Consider the following 11,113-nt stretch of genomic DNA (forward strand, 5'->3'; position numbering starts at 1 on the left):
AGGCTCTAGGAGATACATTGCTGTCATATATAACATGTATCCACTGGACAGATAAATCCTCTGAGGCTGGAAGTTTGTGTAGAACTCTGTGCTGCACTGTGGAGCCAAGAATAGAACTTTTCGCGGATTTCCGGTTTTCGGATACCGTTGCCCTCGCCAGCACTCTCGCGTGTTTTACGGACAGAGCGGAGACAACAATTCCAGGAATTTAGAGTATTGTGACATCAACATCGCATGTTTCATCTCCTGTACTTAGACTGAGGACCACAAAAACATGAGTGAGTCATCTTTTGTCACACTTTTCCGACTGATAGGACCTCCAGAGTCCCAAATATAAGGATTTAAATGATTAAAAAGTTGATTTAGCATAATATGGGACCTTTAAAAGTCCCAAACAAACACTCCACCATATCAACTGTGCGGCACGCCAGCATAAGCTTGGATGTCAACTGACCCCTGCTTTAATAAAACTCAAACACCCAGTGAAAGAACAGACTGTAGATAAAGATAGCCACAGGGGTCCGCTGGGTACAATTTCAATGACGACTATAAAGCCCCCCAGTTCACCACTGTTACATCCAAACCCCCTTAATGGGAATAAACATAAATAACAAGTGGGCTCCAAAGAGCTGTTCCTAATGGTATATTTTGCAGTGACATCCATGAAGCCCCTAAAACTGTCTTACTAATATGTAGCTCAGCGCTGCTACATCCAAAAACCACTGAATTGGGCTCTTTGACCGGTGGGAGGATGTTACAGCTGCTGCTGGTGAGTATGATACGGCAGAGCCTTAGGGCCAAACAACAACTAAAAAAAAAATCTCTTGAGAATAAAGTCCTAATATTACAAGGATTTCATTTTTACGACTTTATTCTTGTAAATGTATAACTTTATTCTCATAATATTACAACTCTATTGTAGTAAAATGATTACCTTTTCTTATAATGTAACGACTTTATTCTCAAAAGATTTCTTTTTTTCTTCAGTTTGGCCCTAATAATCCATCGTAGTAGAGTTTTTAGTTATTCATGTTTAAAAATAAATACTCTTGATGATGGATATTTGTAAATTAAACACAAATTATCAATTGTGTTTACTGCCCGTGAGGAGAGATTATGCAAAGTGAGATTTTCTGTTTCCGCAAAAATAGAAATATAAGCTAAGCTACATGTTCCAGTTCTTTCTGGGATTAGTTCTCGTTTTTGAGACATAAACATATTATTTTGTATATGCTTTCAATAGTTTAGATAGATTAGTTTAGCTCTCTTGAAATGAAATGTTGGTATACATTTGTCAGAAATGTATCAAGTGATGAATGATGAAAATCCAGATAAAGGCAGTAAAGCAAGATTACAGATGTCCAATGACGTCTGACACGACCGCTAGCCAACATTACATTGTACCGAAATGTGATAAAGCCGTGATTTATACTGACAACTGGGACAAAAAAATGGTTTGTCATCGTAAGTGGGTCCAATATATAAAAAAAAAGGCTGCTCTACAGATCCACAGCTCCAGGACGATTTTATTAAATTATGTAAACCCCAGTCATAAGCAGTAAATCTGGTCTCATGTCCAAAGATGGCGTTCCTGAATAATGGTTTATTTGTCAGACTTTAATTTCATCTTGGCTCACAGATATTTGATTATTATTTGTCATGCATATTTTCTTGCTGTCCTGTATGGGAATTGAGCTGTATACTCTATATATATGTATATATATACATATATACACACAGTGAACAAAACAAATGCTTTCTAATGTTGGCTCTGACAACCTCTGACTGTAGTTTTCATACATATTTTACATTGTATGCTTAAAGCTTGTTATACTGCCCCCAAGTGGTCATAAATTCTATTAAATCGAGGTTTAAGTCTAAATTATACTTGGTTAAAGGGACAGTTTCATATATTGAATAAAGGATCATGATATTACGTCATAGTATCATAGGATATTTATACAAAACAGATATAAGGATGTTACAGATGTATATATACATACATATATACACTGTCCCACATTCTGCTGCTCTTAAAGAAAAGAAATACAAATATTAGCTATGCTTTACACAGTATATACATGAAGGTATTTTCACACCTGTAAATACTAACTAAATACGAAATACTAAAGCGATTCTGTCAACTGCAGTTTAAGGTACATTATGCAAGAAACGGTATTAACCCTTAGTGCTCACACGACACGGACATGTGCCACAGGCGCAACCATTGTGTCTCTATAAGGACATCCTGGGTGTGCGTTTATTAGTCAGATATTCAGGCTTTTAAACATTGATTTTAGTCAAATATAGGATTCATTTTATATCTAACTAATAGTAATAGTAGTGATATAAAGTAATAATTGTGCAGAAGCCACAAAAAAGACAGTTTTTTCTTTTCTTTTTCTTCATAGAAATAAGACAAGTGAACTCTGAAATTCCCAAATTTCGATTGCCTGGGCTGTGCTGAAAGAAAGCAAATAAGACACTGTATATATTCTTATAGCCTCTGTATATACTGTACTTTTTAACATAGTAATGGACAAAAGCAGAACACTGAATGCTCTGTGTTCTAAGTGTTAACAAACTAATTTTTAATGTTTGTGTGACTGGAGTCAAACATAGTGAGCTGCAGCTATGGATGGGAAATGTGGAAAATTACTAAACAGTAAATCTCGACCAGACAAGAAGAAAAATGTGGGTCTGTATTAGAGATGCATTCAAATGTAGATCTATGGCTGAAAGCAGTGTTGATCATTTTCTCTTTGAGAGATTCAGCAATTGAGCCTCAGACGACGTCTCTCAATGTCTTGTACGTGTTGTTGGTGCATGTCTTAACTATAAATTGTGTTTTTTGTCTCCTTGCCTTTTTCTTATAGGCAGTGGGAGAGTTATGTACAGTACATGCATGAACACTAGTGTTCAAAAGTGTGGGGTCACTTAGAAATGTCTTTATTTTTGAAGGAAAAGCTATTTATTTTTTCAATGAATATAACATTAAATGAATCAGAAATACACTCTATACATTGTGAACGTGGTAAACGACTATTCTAGCTGCAAACGTCTGGTTTTTAATGGAATATGTACATAGGTGTATAGAGGCCTATTTCCAGTGTTCTAATGGTACATTGTGTAATCGCGTTACAAGGCTATTGGATGATTAGAAAACCCTTGAAAACCCTTTTGCAATGATGTTAGCACAGCTGAAAACAGTTTTGCTGGTTCTTTGACAAAAGCAAAAATCATTATTTATAATCTAGTCAAAGTCTTGACTATATTTTCTATTCATTTTGCAACTCTTTTGATGAATAAAAGTGTGACTTTTAATGGAAAACACAAAAAAAAATGTATGGGTGACCCCAAACTTTTGAACGGTAGTGGATATGGCATAAGTGCAGCTCTTATTTCCATGTTTCAGTAACTTCATAGCATTCAATGCTCTGCAGTGTTTTGAATTTGGATTGCAGTAAAGGTTTTAAACACTGAAGGCCACAGTTTAACATATTACACCCTGCAATGTCATATATGTCTAAGGATGTGCTCTGGGTGCCTTGAAGCCCAAGCCTCTGCATTATTATACTGATATCTTTATGACTACATTATTCATCCGGATTATTTTAAAGGGTCTTGTAGCAACTAAGTCTTGTACTGTGGTGCTACTGGCTGCTGATTGATTGCTGGTAGGTGCTGCTTTTTACATGCACTTAGTTATAAATCACGACTAGATTCTTCCTTAATGTCTGAAATGATATAATCAACGTCTGCTTATTCTCTATTTCCATGAAACAAATCAGAAGGAAACTTAAACCCAAGCATAAGTAGAAAACTGTTTGCTCCTTGAAATCAGCAAAACCTGAGTATAATGACAAGTGACCTCAAATAACCCCAGCATGACACTGGCAAAATATAAGAAATTAAATACAGCTGCAACTTTTTGATATCTAATTTTCTTAACAATGCTGCACTTTTACTTTCATATGTGTTGAAGTCAGCTGGCTTGTTATTGAGGTAACAAAACCTCTTAGTAACGTCTTACACCACACTCAGGAATAGCACCTGTAAAAACTGTCTATGCTGCAAAGACACATAAAAGTGGGGAAAAGTCTTGAAAAGAGTCTGGAAATAAAGTCAATAAAATGTGTCAATGTCAGCAGAAGTGCCTCGACTGCATCTCTCTGTGCTCATCTGATGAAAGGAGGTCAGGGCAGAAAGTGGTGATCCCAAAAAACAGGGGTAACTTAAAGCTGCAGTTTGTAACTTTTGTAGATTTGCTCAGGTTAAAAAAAACTAAATGATGCTATACTAGGATTTCAACCTTATAATCATGCCTCCATGATCATTTTGACGGTACATCGACTTACAACATGGTGAATGGCACCTCTGTGGCACCGCATTGCCTGTCCTGTTACTGTAACATAAATGTTGTAAAAAGACTTATGCTGTGTTCACGATGCGATATTCACGGTGCGATTGGCACGCAGCTATGCGACCAAAAATAGCGGCCATCGCGTTGCACATCGCACAAATCGAGTGTGTGACGCTCGAGTTGAAAAATCGCGACTTGCGGCCAGTGCTCCCATCCCGTTATAGTCGTCCATCGCTTCACCGAATGTACGAAATGATCCGATGGGCGTGGACAAAGGTGGAAAGTACTGAAATATTCTACTAAGTAAAGGTACTAGTGCTGTCAAACCTTAATGCACGTTAACGCACAACGCGTTTCCATGACGACTGTCCGGAAAAAAGGAGCTAATGCAGCTAACGGAGCTAACTGGTAAACTGTGTCTGGACTCCGGTGGCACTTAAACATGACGTAATGCGCATCTTTTTCCGGGTCAGTCGTCATGGAAACGTGTCCTGCGTTAACGCACGTTAACCTATTGCACAGCACTAAAAAAGTACCACTATTTTGATCAATTTTTACATAAGTACAAGTAAAAGTACTGGTCTTAAAATGCACTGAAGTTAAAGTAAAGAAGTACCTTGTTTACAATGTACTAAAGTTTACTATTTCGTAAAAGTTACTTAGTCACTTTTTGAAGAAGGTTTCTTTTGTCATGTGAAGAGGACAAGTAGACACAAATGTCACAAGAATTAAGTAAATTAAATTAAATAGAGAAAAGATGAATTGTTTTTAATTAAAGGCAAACCTTTACAAATTAAAGTGCTGACAAAATAAATATGTAAATATGTATATATGTAAAATATGGAGTCAAAATGTGTTAAGGGTCACAAATACAGCAAACCACCTCTCCTCGTCTTTAACTGCCAAAGTTTCTGGTGCATCATTAATTACTTAATGAATTAATTAATGAATTAATTATTTTTATTTATTTTTTAATTCAGGCCAAATTTTTTTCCTCAGTAATGGATGTGATTTAAAACATACAAATTAAGTAAAAGTGACATTACACATTTTATAACATACAAAAAAACCTCACAGTAACTCGAGTAAATGTTTTTTTATGGAGCGAAATTTTTCACGCGTTCATTTTTTTCAACTAAAATACTGCACTTTTACTTTGATGATGTTGAACACAGCTGACGCCTTCTTTAACAAATTGCATACTCTTAGTATTCGCTCATACATGTGTTTTGAAAAGCATTGACACCCCCCCCCCACAACCTCCCCCCACTGGCCCCCACGTGCTGTTTGCTCGCGCCTGAGCCCTTCATCATCCCCCCCGTGCGCGTGCGTGCATGTGCGTGTGTATATGTGTCGCCATTGGTCTGGGATGATGTCATCCACAGTGGAGACAATAGAGCCCACCTCCCCCCGCCAGTCACTCCTCACACACACACACACACACACACACACAGCTCAGAGTGACACGCGCTCAGACGTGACGCCAGCTGAGTCAGCCAAGCACTTCTCATCATCATCGCTCTTTGTTTATTTATTTATTTATTTATTTATTTATTTATTTATTTATTCATTCATTCATCCGCTCATTCATTATTTTTGTCCAAGTCCGGCAGAGCTGTGCGTCTCCTTGTCCTAGACTAAGTTTGTTTGTTTATTTATTGACTAAGTATTTTTCCTGTTACAAATACATGAACAAAGGAGGAGGAGGTTGCCTCACATCTGGATCGTTCTGTGCTCGAGGCACACACACACACACGCACACACACACACACACACACACACACACAGAGGCAGACGTGAGGATGTGTCCCTCCGCGGCGCAGAAACGATGAACACAGCGCGGCACTTCTTCATGTAAGTCATCATCTTTTCTGTTCTCCTAACGTTACTTTATGGTGTCGGTGGTGGTTGTTGTTGTTGTTGTGTTCGGCCTGCAGTGTGCACAGACTGCGATCAGCTGCAGCTGCAGCTCCACGGATGTGTTTTTTTTAGTCAAATGAATGCGCTGCATCGCTGTGTTATTCACCGCTGCTCATGTGTGTGTGTGTGTGTGTGAAGCCATGCTGTCAGGATTGTTACCCATGACATTTGCCATTTGTTGAGATTAAACAACTGCAGGCACGTGAAGGTTACAAGTGAGGAATGTACCACATGATGCGTCCTCATTTTACCCACTTAACAGAGTGAAACAGGCCTGCTGGTGGCCCACATCAGCTGTATTTCTCGTTGTGGTAAAAGGTTCAAAAGCTGCACATATGACATTATAAAACATGGAGAGATCAAGCACTGCGCCATCTAGTGATCCCATAGACAGCAACTTCATGATTGTCAATTTTCTGAGCTGCAGAGTAGAGCCATAAACAATGCAGAGGAAGAATGTTAAATAGCCTCTCAGCATGTGTGGGTCTGCGTTTGGTGCTGATGAGAGGCAGAGCAGGAGCGATGTGCTGCACATGACTTTAAATAGCCTCTGTCAGTGATTTATTGACATGCATTTCATAGTGAAAGTGTCTGCGGTCTGTGTCACACTAAAGTACCCGGCAGCAGAAGCGTACAGGGTAGTGTGAGCATAAGGACGTGCAGTGTACCACACACAGTAAACACACACACACACACACACACCTGTAAGTGTCTGATGAGGCTCCATCTGGAAATCACTGTATTTACAGTTGAAGCCTTCTCGTTTGTTTTCTCAAGAGGCAGCAGGGGTGTGAGGATGTTCATGTGGAGCCAATGACATCATAAGAGTCATAAAAAGAAAAATGACTGCAGCATTTTTTTCAAAACAAGTTCTTTTTAGTCCAATAGTGACATGCAAATCAAATTAAAAAGGGTTTAATAATTTGGTACCTAAGAAATCTCAAATGGCACAGATGGTGCCAAACTGTTCCAAACAAGAGAATGCCGAGGCATCTCTTTACTAAAACCTCTGTAATGTTACTCTGCTTCACTTCAGCAGCATCAGACTTCGCACAGCTCATGTCCACATGTTGTTACATGACCTCCATGTGTTTTTAAGCTCCTGCTGCATATTTTAAAGGTGCTATTTGCTTTAAAATGCAATATTTTTTAGGCGAGAGAAAAAAATCCTTCATTTATGCTGTGCTCCATGTGCATTTATTTTGACAGTGGCATCTCAGGTTATCTTTATTTTGATACCAAGATAATCCACATCGCTTGATTTAACTGCAGAGATTTACTCTATTTAGTTTTGACATGTCATTTTCGAGCAGGGACTCCAAAAAGAGGGTGAGGGAAGAAGAGGTTAAGTTTATCCTTATATGAATAGGTCACACACCAGACAATTTAAACACATTATGAATTATTCACGTAGACATGATGCTGTAATCGGAACGTGGTCCATCACAGTGATGATTGTCCGCATGGAAGGAAACATCCTGCCACGCAGCTCACAGTTGGAAGTTGATTGTAGTTCATATTTTGGTTTTCTTACTAGTACTGTAACATGTAATCAGACCACAGGCAGCCACTGTCACATTATTAGTCTCACGGCTTTGATTCTCTCAGCAATGATGAGGTATCAATATTTTTTACATTAAAAACAAAAGGGACGCTCCAAGTTAGAGTTAAGTATTAATCCTGAAAAGATTCACAGCAATATTGACAATTTATGGGCACCATTTTCAGATTGTCATTATAAAAGATACATTTTGTAAACAGGATTGCTTGATAGCGATCCTTTTTTAAATGCAAACTTTAATTTTTCAAAACCAAACTATGCATAACCAAAAGCTTTTGCTATGGTGTGAACACTCTTAGAAATAAAAGTGCTAAGTAGAACCATATAAGGTTCTTCGGCTGCTCATAGGAGAACCCTTTTTGTCTCAAGGTAGAACCTTTTTATAAAGGTTCCACGGGGACCCTTTTAATACCCTTTATTCAGGGAAAGGGTTTTTCTGATTCCCTGCTCATTGCCCACTACCTGCTGGAAAATGACATCCTACCCCCATAGAAACCTGCACAATGTGTCCCATATCCCATATGTACTACCATGTACTGCAAATCTGCCCCGTCAGTGCTTTGTTTGTGAAACAGAGACGTAAAGATTAGCTGATCGATCGATTAGTCAGTTGCTCAAGAATTAACTGCAAGTGTTGCATATATATGACCTGTGTGTAAACCACACAGTTAAGATTATTCAATACAGGAAAAGCTCATTAGTTGAAGCTCTGCTACATCGAGAAGCTAATGAGTTAAATAAAAGGGATCTTTTGTTTAGGAGTTACATTAATTATATTTGCATTATGAGATTAAACACATTTTTAAATAGAATATCTTGTTGTTTAAATATAGTGTATAGTCATTTTAATCTCCTAATTCTACCAGTGGGATGATTTTAATGGCTGTACACGCCCCTTATAGCTTTATTTGGTTTGACTTCCTTTCATAGCAGAGCAAGAGACAGTTTTCATTGATAGTGGTAGACACATCTGCCACTATCAATGCGAATAACTTCATTAAGCGTCCGTATGTTGATGCTGCAGGGGCTGGCAGTGACGCTGAGGGAGATGTTGTTGTGACAGTGGGACAATGTCCTGCATTTGTTGTTTTCAAGCAAACTTTATTTCCCTCGTTCCTCTGAAGATTTAAGTTCAGAGAGACTAGAGACAGACTTATGTTTTGGCAGTAGAAGAAGCAAATCTACGCCTACTTAAAATGACAATATCTTAAAACCATGTTATCTTGCCTTTTCAGACTGGAAATAGATGTTTGTATACTGATCAACGTCCCTCACCAAAGTCCATAGAGAAAATCAGTGTTTTTAGTTCATGGGGACGCAGGAGGTGCTGGTCTACTGCTGCCTCTTCTGATTATGTTGTGGTACTTCTGAAAACAACAGTACTTCTATAACATTATCAAATATCAGGTAAACCTGAACAAAGGATTTCAACCACTGATGTCCCAAAAAAATCACATTGGAACTTACTGGTGAAGGCAGCAGTTGATCAACAGCTGCTGTGTTCCATGATGTAAAATTGTTGATTTTCTACATGGACTTTGGTGCGAGGACCGAGCTGGTTTTACAAAGTGAAACAACCGTCAGTTTCCAGTGAGATTAAAGCCCAATTTATACTCCTGTGTAAAGTGCTCTGCGTAGGTTACGCAGTTAAGTGTCCGTCACTCTGTCAAGGGACAACGGAGACGGCAAGAGCTGTGATTGGTCCTCAGGACAGGCCGAGCGAAGCTGCTCTGTGCCGGCTCACAGTGCGCACCGAGCGTCCACAGAGGCGGAGCTGATCACCGCCGACAACGTCGCTGCCAAACTATAAATACGTCATATCTTAATACACAAACCACATGTTTAGACCCTAAATTACAAATTTCTCTCCTCAAATTATCTTAAAACTGCGTTCCGTGACACAGAAACGGCCACTGTTTCAACAACAACAGTCTCTTTCTCTCTCTTTCTCTCTCGGACGCCATTGCTCACTGTAGCCAAAAGCACAGCAAACTTGCGCAGCAACCCCTACTGATCGGGCGGGAAATTACAGCACGTATCCGTCCACGACGCAGAAGTATGAAGGCTCGAGGGGTCTACGTGGTTACGCAGTCGTTTAACGCATTGCGCAGTCGGAGAAGTATAATGTGGCCTAAAGACTGTCCCAGGCGTAGATTGTATTTGGTGAGTCTTTTGTTAAGTGGTCTCTTACAAGCACACTTCAAAACCCTCTAACTATCCCCTAAAGCACTCTCACCTTCTCCTTTTCTGGTTCAAATCATAAGAGACTCAAACAAACTACTGTGACGCTCACACAGAGGCCGGCCGACACTGTGCAAATGTGTTTATTTTGTTGCCTTCACAAAATTGTTCTGAACGTTGTGTGAAGCAGAGTTTGCAGGAGTAACGCTGTCACAGAAATTCGCAAAAATGGAAAATAAATATTCATGCTTGGCTTATCTTTAAGTGGCAGCACGCTCATCCCAACCCACCACAAAAGCTTTTTTTCAAGGTGCTTTCCTCCATTTCTACTCTAAGTGTTCTATTTAAAGACTGGAGTCAATTTTTTTCCATTTCTTATGAAAGAGCACAGAGGCTAAACTCCTGTCTCATTACCTGAACATTACAATGTAGAAGCCAGTGTGCTGACAGAGGTGGAGCAACACGGACCTGATCGGATTAGTTTGCTGCTTGAATGTCATGTATTTGACATTTTTATATATTAAATAGTAAAATAAAAGTATTAACGACTAGGGCTACAACCATTATACAATTCATTGATTATTATTTCATTACTACACCTATTTTGGTAATCGATTAATGGAAATTGTGTTTAATGATTTTCCAGCTTCTTAAATGTGAATATTTTCTGGCTTCTTTGCTCCAAAGAAATTATTAAAACTAAATAATTTGACAACTTTTCCTGATATTTAACGGACCAAACTTAAACTTAAGAATGAAGTAAGTAGTTTATAGTGCCATCTAGAGGAGAGGCTGAAATTTACAACAAAGACCTGCTGCTCTGCTCACCCCCTCCCTTCCCTGAGCGCTACGGTATCCTCAGCCGGTCAAATGTCGTCCTCGTCGTCTTTCTCCGTGTCAGCAGATGAGGTTCGTGAGGCGAGGGAGAGGGCGAGCTACCACGGCCGTAGCAGACGAAGCGGAGAGAGAGGAGGCGGGACTTCCGCTACAAGTAAAGAGACGCTTGTTTTGTTCTCTCGCGTTTGTCCTTACAGGCTCCGGTAGAAACATGGCGTCTCGCTGCTAACAGTGGCTATGCAACCGCGGCC

The sequence above is a fragment of the Microchirus variegatus genome, assembly GCF_963457635.1.
Source record: "Microchirus variegatus genome assembly, chromosome: 2".
Taxonomy (NCBI): Eukaryota; Metazoa; Chordata; class Actinopteri; order Pleuronectiformes; family Soleidae; genus Microchirus; species Microchirus variegatus.